The sequence below is a fragment of the Poecilia latipinna genome, unplaced genomic scaffold, assembly GCF_001443285.1.
Source record: "Poecilia latipinna isolate Pla-1442-1.1 unplaced genomic scaffold, P_latipinna-1.0 Scaffold74, whole genome shotgun sequence".
In the NCBI taxonomy this organism is placed as follows: Eukaryota; Metazoa; Chordata; class Actinopteri; order Cyprinodontiformes; family Poeciliidae; genus Poecilia; species Poecilia latipinna.
In genome coordinates, this window is record NW_015112690.1 from 129,462 (window position 1) to 139,930 (window position 10,469).

Consider the following 10,469-nt stretch of genomic DNA (forward strand, 5'->3'; position numbering starts at 1 on the left):
GATTTGCAGGAAAGTCATTTTGTTTTTGGTAAGTGAGACAACACCAGGGGGATTTTTTTTTTTTTTTTTTTTTTTTTTTTTTGCACTGAATTTCATTGAGGGGTATCAGGAACAGGGGGCTGAATATGAATCCAGTCAGACTTCCCAGATCTTTACTGGTAGAGAAGTTTTGAACTATGCACATTTTTAATTTCAGCAGAGAAAAATGCTATGTCCTGAGCAGGCCTGTCACATAAAATGTTAGTGAAATACAACAAGGTTTCCAGTTGTTACAAGGTGTGAAATTGTTTTACTTTTAAAGGATCCGAACTCTTTTTTTTTTTTTAATTACAGACGTTCAAGGAACTGTATGTGCTGCAGATGTAGAGAGATTTATAGAGCACAGTCTATTACAATTGCCCCTAATAACCCTCACATCCTGCAGATGAAGACAAGAGCGATTTTAAATTAGCATGGAAGTCCTTTATTACAAACCTATTTCTTGTAATATATCAAAGACAAGCAGGTCCCTGGAAGTGTGGGGCTGATAAAGGCTGCCGCTTTTATGCATTCGTCTTAAAAGGTTATCGAGCCTCCAACTCCTCTCTTGATTAGAGCAGATTTTAATTTATACTATTGTAAAAGTCTTATCTATTAATACAGAAAGAATGTATTACACAGTGGATTGAAAGTCTATAAATGGTGAGATACAAAATCTGCCTCAGCTTAGATGTTGTATTCAGATAAAAAATAAAAATAAAACAAAACCTTTTGGAGAGTTATAAAATTGCGCGCTGTGAAAACCCACTCAGCCTTTGAATATTGCAGCACACGCCGGTCTGGCTCTGTCTGACCATGACTCTTGGTTTCCAGCCCAGCGTGTTGCAGCCGCATCAAGAAGGAGTCAGCGGTCATTATCGGCAAATAGAAACTGTCTGTCCGGCTGAGTTGCATTCCTCCTGTGTTTTCTGTCACGTCCTCTGGCTGTTGGTTATTGCCCAGCCTCACCTGGCTTCTCTTGTATTTCTGGAGGGTATGCAGGTGCAATTTAAGGATGGCTCCCCTGCATCACGACAGCTCTACTGATGCACAGTGCATTACACGCACAAAAGCAAAACAATAAATACAAATAAACAAACGGAAATCCTGTGTTGTCCATTATTCTCAGGTTTAAGGTCAGTGGGAGCTGGAGAAAAAGAGAAAAGTGACAAATTTATGCCGATGAAAGGTGGCTTTGTTCCCCCCCTCAGACGTGTGAAGTGATGTGAGGAAGAGGTTTGAAGCTATCCAAGCATATAATCGGTAATCAAAATCTATGCTGGCTGTAATAGCCTTTGCCTGCTGGTAGATTGAATTTCAATGTGCCATAATGACTGCGATTGGAAAGCCTTTCACAGTGCTTAATCACTTTGGATAATTAAGACTAAACTCTGGAAATGTACAGACATTTGTCTGGTGGCAGGCAACACATTAGAAATCCACATTCATTGAAAATAATAACTGTTACCTTTTAGATGTCTTTATAATGGGGCCCATCAGGTGTGTATTGCCTGTTTAATTGTTTTCAGCTTTTGGATTTTTTTGTGTTTTGCATAATGATACATCATTTTCAACAAAACAGTTATCATACAGCATACATTTGCAATTATGATTAAGACATACACACATCCCCACTAATGTTTGGTTAAATAGCAAGTTGCACAGGAAATGCTTCCTTATATAGCCGTCGACCAGGTCCTGGAATAACTCTGGCTGGTTCATGGCTCCTCAGGGAAGAATTGGAAGGATTCATGCAAATCAGTCGCTTTCCAAGACTTTTAAACATGGTCGACAAATTTTCAGTGTGACTTTGGTTGGCATTGACAAACCTAATGTTATTCTGCTTTGCTCATTCCAACCATTTATGTTTCTTGGATCGTTGTCCGTTTGGCACGCAGAGTTTCAATCATCTCGATGCTGATTGGAGATGAATTTGCGGCATTTGGAGGTAATGGTTCTTTATTTTGCTGTCAGTGCTGCCTCCACCATGCTTGGCAATTGGTCCAGTGTTCTTAGGTTTTCCCTTTCATTTAATACTGAAAACAAACTGCAGCCTGGGAAGCTGAGATGCCTGGACGTAATGCTACTTCACATGCAACTGGCTGTCGTTTGCAAAGCTGAAACTGGGTGTTCCTACAGGAAAATGTTCCCAAAAACACATCCAAAGTGGCCTTGGAATGGAGTAGGCAGGCTAACATTGTGCTTGTAGAAAAGTCTGACCTCAACCCTGCATGAATTATGCTAAAAGCTCACTTTGTGGCAGTGACCAGCCAATTTAAATGAAATCCACAAATTTTGCCAAGACGACCAGTCAAGTGTCGAGCAGAAATTATGCCAGAAGCTTTGAGAGCCAAAGCAGCTTGACAAGAGACATGGAAAGCAGATATTAGTGGGTAAGAATATGTGTTTAAATCTTTTGGATTGGAGAAAATCCACTGTGCATTCAAACTGGGACACAAAACCCATATTTCTATTGATCAACATATGGTTGTATAAACATCCCATCCTGAGAAAAACTCACTTAACTCAACATTCATGCTCATGATGAGTGACCGTAAATTCCTAAATGCCACTTTGTGTCAAAATGCCTCATCCAGGATGTTTTCTGGTCTATTTTTTTTTCCAGTTTGGCATTTGCAACGTGCAGAAACTCTGAGTCATCACCAGTAGTGGTTGTGTAGCTATTCTTGCCTCTCTTGTTTTGACAGTTGATGAATTGCAGCCAACATTGCTGCTTTCCTCTGCATACACAACCAGCAGTCCTCATAAAGCACAGCAGTCATTAGAAATCAGAGAAAGTTTCAGATTCCTCCAAACTCATTTCTAAACTAGAGGGAAGTTCAAAAATAAGTGGGTGCTTGTTCTTGCTGGTGTCGGCACTGCTAATTATTTTGTCACTTGCTCTGCTGATATGAGAGCCTGCCAGCATCAAAGACTTGAATTTTCACTATAGATTTGATTAGGTTGCCATATTTTGTGCATAATCATCTTAAATTGGGTTCGCAGGTGACAGTGTACGTACCCTAGAGTTAAACTTGTCCTTCCGGGACAAAGAAAGTCCTTTTGCTTGTGGGCAGCAGTGACATTTGACGACAGTGTTTTCAGACTTTGCTGTTTCAAAAGTGTTCAGTTGGGTTTAATGACTGAGTTTTAATGCTGGTTGGTATTTTAAGCTGACATGGTTGGATTCAATGATCAAATCAAAGGAAGGACTATCAGGGGAAACAATATGCAGAGTACAGCTAATTGTGTTGAATAGAAGAGAGTGCTGGTTGTTGCTGACTTTACTGCCTATTTCTTAAAAAATAAACTCAGATTTAATGACGCCAAATAAAGCATCAGTATATTAATTTGGTTCTTTTCTGACCCTCATCTGGTGGGATACCAGGTGTTGTGGAAAAGCTGCTGGTCAATAATAGATCCTACAGAAAGACACAAGATGAACAATCCACTTCTCTAAAAGCTTCGTTGAATTTTCTTGACTGGAATTACAGACGTTCATTTTTTGGGTCATGAGAAAAATCAGATTTACATCATTTTGTTCTTGAAGTTTGTATGTTATGTAAGTTTGATGAACACTGGGAATCCTCCATTCATGTACATGTTAAATAAGCAGTACTCCGCCTTTGCATTTCTATATGTCCCATAATGCTTAGAGGCTCTACTAAAATTAAATATAACTACAGCTGAAATCAGATATCTACATACACTGAATATTTTTTTAAGATTTTAGGTTTCTCACCAGCTTCTTTAACTTTACTTTCTTATCCACATTTGAACCAGATTATTCAGGCCACAATCAAATATTATGATAACAGGTGATTTATTGTAGTCAAATTATCAGATCAGTTTTATTTAAACTGTTGTTTCTCCAAGCATGTATGAAATGAAGCTGAGAACTAATAAAGTGGAAAAAGGGTTTCTTGTTTTTCACCTAAAAAAGTAAGAATTGTATTTTTGGTACTGTGAGACTGTCGACATTGGGCGTGGGACCCAGGAGATGGGAGCCTATTAGTGGCAACAACACCAGACATGGAGACAGTTCTAACAGCAAATATGTAAAAAAAAACAAAAAAAACAAAAAAAAACACATTTGTAAAAGTTACCTGCAGCTTTAACAGGAAGACAGGAACGCAAAGAGAGGACTAAATCTTTCAGTGCTTGTTTTTGTCCTGTGAAATATAAAATATCTGGGACTGGAGATAAGTTGTTTGACCTACAATACATAATTCCCATTATTGCTTTTCTTTTATCTGTGACCAATACTCAATCATAAGACCCAACTGTCCTTGTAAAATCAGCTGCTAAAATATAACTCTGACATCTTTTCACAACATTTGAAGCAAATGATTGTCTAACATTCTATGCTGTGGATGCAGGAAGATTTTGCACCGATAAACATTTCCTCCTTCTGTTCCAAGGTCGGCCTTGAAGAGAATGAGTGCTACTTTCTGGAGGGCAATGCTACAGTTCTCCTTCCAATAAATGCTTTAATTAAAAACCCATTGAGGCAGCCACAATTGCATCCTCTCCTGCTATCAGCTGCCTGATGTGGTGAGTGACCCTGCGGTTGTCACCCCCTCTGCCAGGACCATCGATCCTAGTGACCGTTTCAGTGGTCAGGAGAGAGAAGGAAACATTTTGTGTTCTAATACAGTTGTGTATATTGCCATTGCATCCCTCAGAGGAGAACTTAAATGAGCAATGAGAACAATAAAGCCCAGACACACACACACACACACACACACACACACATGGTGACTGCCAGGAGCTGGTGATCATGCAGTGAGTCACCAGAGAGAAGAAAGCCTTTGTAGTCAATGGGTAATGAAGCCGAGGCAGAGATGGAGTAAAAAGCCAGAGAGGCTAACTGTAAGTCACAGAGGTGCAGGAGAGCAGTGGCCCGTTCAGCTGGCTCCTTTCTGCTTTGGGGGAAGAAGACGGGCTCGTTGTGTCGCCACCTTTAGGTTTTCTGTCCACGCGCTTAAACATTAAAACCGTTTATTGACAAGTGATCTTAGATTGAACACTTTGTTCAATAGATCTTAGCATTTCAAATTATATTACAGCTGTTTTTTTCTCTCTTTATTGAAAGTCAAAACAGGATTCTAGTGTCTATCTGGATCTGTCTTTATTCATATATTATATATCTATTTAGATTAGATTTTTCTTAGTCCAAAATGGCCTCCTTTTATTCTAAATAACCCTCCTTCTTAACTCATTAAATTCTGGACCATATTCTGACTGATGGACCAAATCTTGTCTAATTAGAACGTCTTACTGTCGACGCAGTCGAGACCTACGGAGTTTCTAAACCATGGAGCCAACATTTAAATGTTTTTAACCCCTTCATCCATTTGGCCAGATAACACACTGATCATCACCAAGCTGTGCCTCAGTTGTTAAAATAACTCACTCCTGGAGAATACTTTGACTCTCTGGGATGAAAAGCAACTCCAATGTGAAATATGTCAGGATGCTTCAGTGTTGGCACTACAGCTCTCGTGGGGGTGCTCAACTTAATTTCTGCACAAAAGCTTGTCCAGATGTCCCAAACAATCAGGATTTACTGGAGGTGATTATTTTTGCTCTAGTCTTCTGTTCTTCGTTGTTGTTTTTGCTGCTGGGTTTCAGTCTTTGTTGGTTTTCTTGGACTGGAGGGACTTCCTAATTGCATGATTTACTTGATTAAATCAGGATTCCCCAGAGATTCCCCAGCCTACCAAACGGGGACCAGTGACAGCACAACAATGAAGCCAAACCCTTAATCTTGAACAGTTTGTTGTTATAAAGTAAGCTTCTTCTTTTTGCTCCGTCTCCAACACAAACACTTTCATTGCAATTGCTTTCCATCCTGAATTGGAAAACTGTTTCGGTTTATGGGAATAATTATCATTTCCTTGTGAATCTGAGATGGTTTAAGTATAAACAACAAATCCACACCTGTATAGCTGTGACAAAAAAGAAAAAAAAAACAATGCTTCAGGACAATTTAACATGTGCTGCCTTTCTAATTCAGTTTGTTTACACACTTACATGTAATGACTTGGAACATCGCCTGGAACAACTGCATCCAGTTTGTTACAGGATATATTTGTGCTTGGTGATGATCTGCAGATCATTATGTTTATTCTGGGGATGTTCATCGCCGTTAAGTGGAGCCCAGTCATCGCCCGGGCCTCAGCGTAACTTAGTTTAGATGCATCCAGCCTTGCAGTGTTTGACACGCTGCTCGACGCTGAGAGCACAGGCAGATGCAGGGAGGCCAATTCAAGAGGAAATGGGAATATTTTATAATCATAGGAAGAAAAACAGAAACGGTGAGGAGGTTTTAGGGGGGTTTTAATCAAGGATCTGCTAAATACTTTTCCTACAAACGCACTCGAGTGCAATATATGAGGATGTTAAGGGAGATGCATCTGTCTGACATTGTAATTAACCAATGAACCATGTGTTAATAATTAATGCTTTGTGCTTCTTTGCTTTATTTCCTTTACACCCAGGCTTTTATGTGAGCCATGTGCTTTCTCCATTAGAGAACCAGCTTTCTGGCCAAAAAAAACCACATTTTGTTGGGATTAATTCATCCATCAGCCTGATCAGTCTACTTCCACATCTGACAGGTTTCGAGGAGCAATGAAAAGGCTCAATAGGCTGAAGCTAACAGGGTCATGCCATTCTCTGATCAGGTTTGGTTCTGTGGCAGACATCAGGCAGAACGTAAAGCTGATCAGGAGCTTCCTTGTGAACCAACCTGCATGCAACTCGTCCTATGTAAAACTGTCACACTCGATTAAAAAAGCTAAATCTGTTTCACTTAAACTCACATCCAATGACAGTTTTCCTGTATGTGGCCAACAAATTGGACAAATGTCATGGTGACAGGTTCTTGAGGTGTTTTTCCAGTTAATTTTTTCTTTTCAAACCACAATTTTCAAATGTTTTTGGAGTTGTTAGGAACCAAAATGGAACTGGGTTACCTTCTTGGGCTTGAGGGTAACGGTTTTAGAATTAGACATTGATTGCTGTCAAATTAAGTTATTTATGTTCTTTCCAGTTTTATTTATATAGCAAAATTACAGCCAGTTTCATCCCCTGCCACTTTATAATACTAAAATGTTAAATTCATATTTGGTTGTAAATCCTCTGAATTCACCTGGGAACATTAAACTGAAAAATAAGAATGGATGTAGCATAACTGTAATAACTGTGGACACGGTGATCTGAGGCCTCTTTCTTCAACAAACCAGTTTAGATCTGATGTTTCTTTCTTAGTTATCTTGTAATTATTTATATAAGAGAATTACATCATAGGCTATCTTTGCTCCTTAATTTTCCAGTTAGAGCATTTGGCAACAATAACAATGCTATGCACTCCAAAGCCTGCCTATAGCTGTAATCAGTGGGTACTTGGAATCCCCTCTAAATACACCTATAAGTGCAGATTTTAATAATTCAAACACCAAATATAAAATCATTTTTGCACTACCACAGAAGCCACACAGTCCTCCTAACTCTGCTCATGGCTGTTCAGCCAATCAGCATCAAGGAAAATCAATGGCACTTCTGGATTGGCTGCTTTGTAAATGCCTCCCAGTATCTTTGTGCTGAGATATTTTAGCTTCCCAAACTGCATTTTCTTCCTTATATTTGTAGATTCACCTATTCATAGATTTTTCTGTCTGAACCTGTATTTACCTGTTCACTATATACTGTAACAAAGATTCACAATATACAACTCCTCTTTTCAGACCTTCAGGAATAGATCATACTTGATGAAAGAAGGAGAACATTTACTTGGTCTCCATTTTATGGCATCCATGTAGGAGCCTCTGAATATTTATTACACGGTTTATGTTTGATTTTCTTTTTTAAAAATTCCTTAAACATGACAGCGTGACATTAGGTCTCAGAAAATCTGGTGTGACAAGCCTTCAGTCATCTCAACCCGGCTGACACATCTACGCTGACGTTACCGTGGCGTCTCGGGGTCTCCACGGTGACTCCTGTCTGAAAAACTTGTGACACTCAAGAACTGTGCTTACAGTTAAATGAATTAAGTTTTTTAAGGAGCTGAACTTTTTCAGCTTTTATCTTTCATTTCCACTTTCCTGCCTGTTCTTAACTCGCTCAGTTCTGCAGTAACTAAACAAGTGTCACCTCTCTTTTCACGGAGCGACACAGTTTGCAAGGTGATGAAGGGCAAACAGCTGAGGAAAGTGCTTGAGGTTTTGTTGTCAACAAAGCCACAAGGACGACCATGGAAACTTTACTCTGTACTCCTCTATAGACCATCTATGGGGAAGCTGCTGGTAGGTGAACATACTGTTGTGTCATGGTGGTGCTTTATAGAGTTAGAGAATGTCAACAGCAAGACGTACTCTTTTAATATCTAAGGAAATGTTCTAGTGCTGTACCGAGACTCAGACATCCTACTGATCCTTTGAAAACACTTTCCAAAAGCCCAGTAGGGTGACTCCTGTTCACCAACATGCAGACTACAAAAGTGTCAAGAAGCTGTTGCACTTCAGTTTATGTCTGTTTCACTGCAGTGTTGCGTGGTTCTGTGTTGTTGAGAAGAAAGTCGCCGCTGCACTGCTGCTACTCGTTTGGATAACTTTGACAGATTCCATCGACGGCGGAGCGGCTTGCGTCACGAGACTCGTAGTTTTGGCGATAGTTTGACCCGGTCGTCGAGTCATCACAATTTGGCTCTTGCTGAAAAGCTAATCATTACAGAGCGTCACCGGTTTATTCAATTCCCAGAACCTAAATTGAGCCTGGAAAAATGAGTGAGGGATAAATGCTTGTGACCGACCTCATGACCAGCTGAATACTACAGTGATTAAACAGCCACATGTTCATCTGTATGAAGGTTTTTGTTATCATTACATCCTAGTGGTTAAATCAAAATTAATGCATCAAGCCGAGTCCAGTACAGTAAAAGACCTGAGTGAAGTTGGCCCCCCCACCTTCTTCAAATCAGACAAAATTGGCATCAAGTGTTTGTGCTACGTTTGTGCTGGTTTGTGCAGCAAAAATTTTCGTTTGTGCCGCTATCATTTTAAAGATATACTGAAGATATTAATGAAAGTGTAAAGGTCAAAAGGTCAACCAGCCCCCCAACTTTTATGAAATCCAACTTTCTTTATATCTTTAAAATGATAGTGGCACAAACGAAAAGTTTTGCAGCACAAACCAGCACAAACATAGCACTAATGTTTGACACCGATTTTGTTTGATTTCATAAAAGTGGGGGGGCTGGTTGACCTTTTGACCTTTACACTTTCATTAATATCTTCAAAGCCAAAGCAGCACAAACAAAAAATTTTGCTGCACAAATCAACACAAACATAGCCGAGTTGATTGACACCCATTTTGTCTGATTTGAAGAAGGTGGAGGGCTGGTTGACCTTGGATGACCTCTGGAAACATTTCTTTATATCTTTAAAATGATAGCGGCACAAACGAAAATTTTTGCTGCACAAACCAGCACAAACGTTTGACACCAATTTTGTCTGATTTGAAGAAGGTGGGGGGGCCAACTTCACTCAGGTCAGTAAAAGTGTGCAGTGGCTACAAATGGCTGGTTTCTGCTGACTTTACGTTTATTAACAAGTTTAAAAAAATACATCATAATAATAATTATAAGATGGGTTACGACTTTCGTATCTTTCACCCAAGCATGAGTTGTTTCAGGAGTGTTACTACTTTAATATACTTTTTTTTAAAAGAGCTATTGAAGTAAGATTACCAATAGTTTAAAAAAGCTGTATATATTTTTATTAGAGTTAAAACAGAAGTTTATACCTGAACTCACTAGATCCACTCTTAACACTTTTCACAGCAGCTCCACAAAAGCTGGATGGATCATCATCGTTTTTACACCTAAATAAAAATTCAAGCAGAAGAACAAGCTGTCATGCTCTCTGCAAACAGTGCCACATGTGCAGTGCAACTCCCCATAATAAGTTTCTAATTAAAATGTATCATGCACAATTAGAGCTCAAAATTCATGACCTAATAAAGTCAGGGCATCAAGCATGATATTATCTTCCTCCAAAGTGAAAGGGCAAAGGACACATATATTATCTATCTGGCAGAGTAATTATAATGATAACTGGGTAGCTTTTCAACACTGCAGACATGGTAGTGCATTAATACAAGAAATGATGGTAATGGGCCCAAAACCGACAGGGGGTGGAATATTAACTGGAATGTTTTTGTCCACTTTCCTAAATGCAAACTGACTTAATGGAGAATTGATGAGATCAGGAGGGTTCAGAGCGATGAAGATAGAAATCTTCAGAGCAAAGATGGTTGAATTGGTCATACAGCATTTACAGAGCCACCATTATAATTTGTATTAGCAAGACGTGGATTGTTGGTGTAACCTGCACAAAATAAGAAACCCGTATTTTATTTTGGCGGGTCAAACTGACAGCACCCTT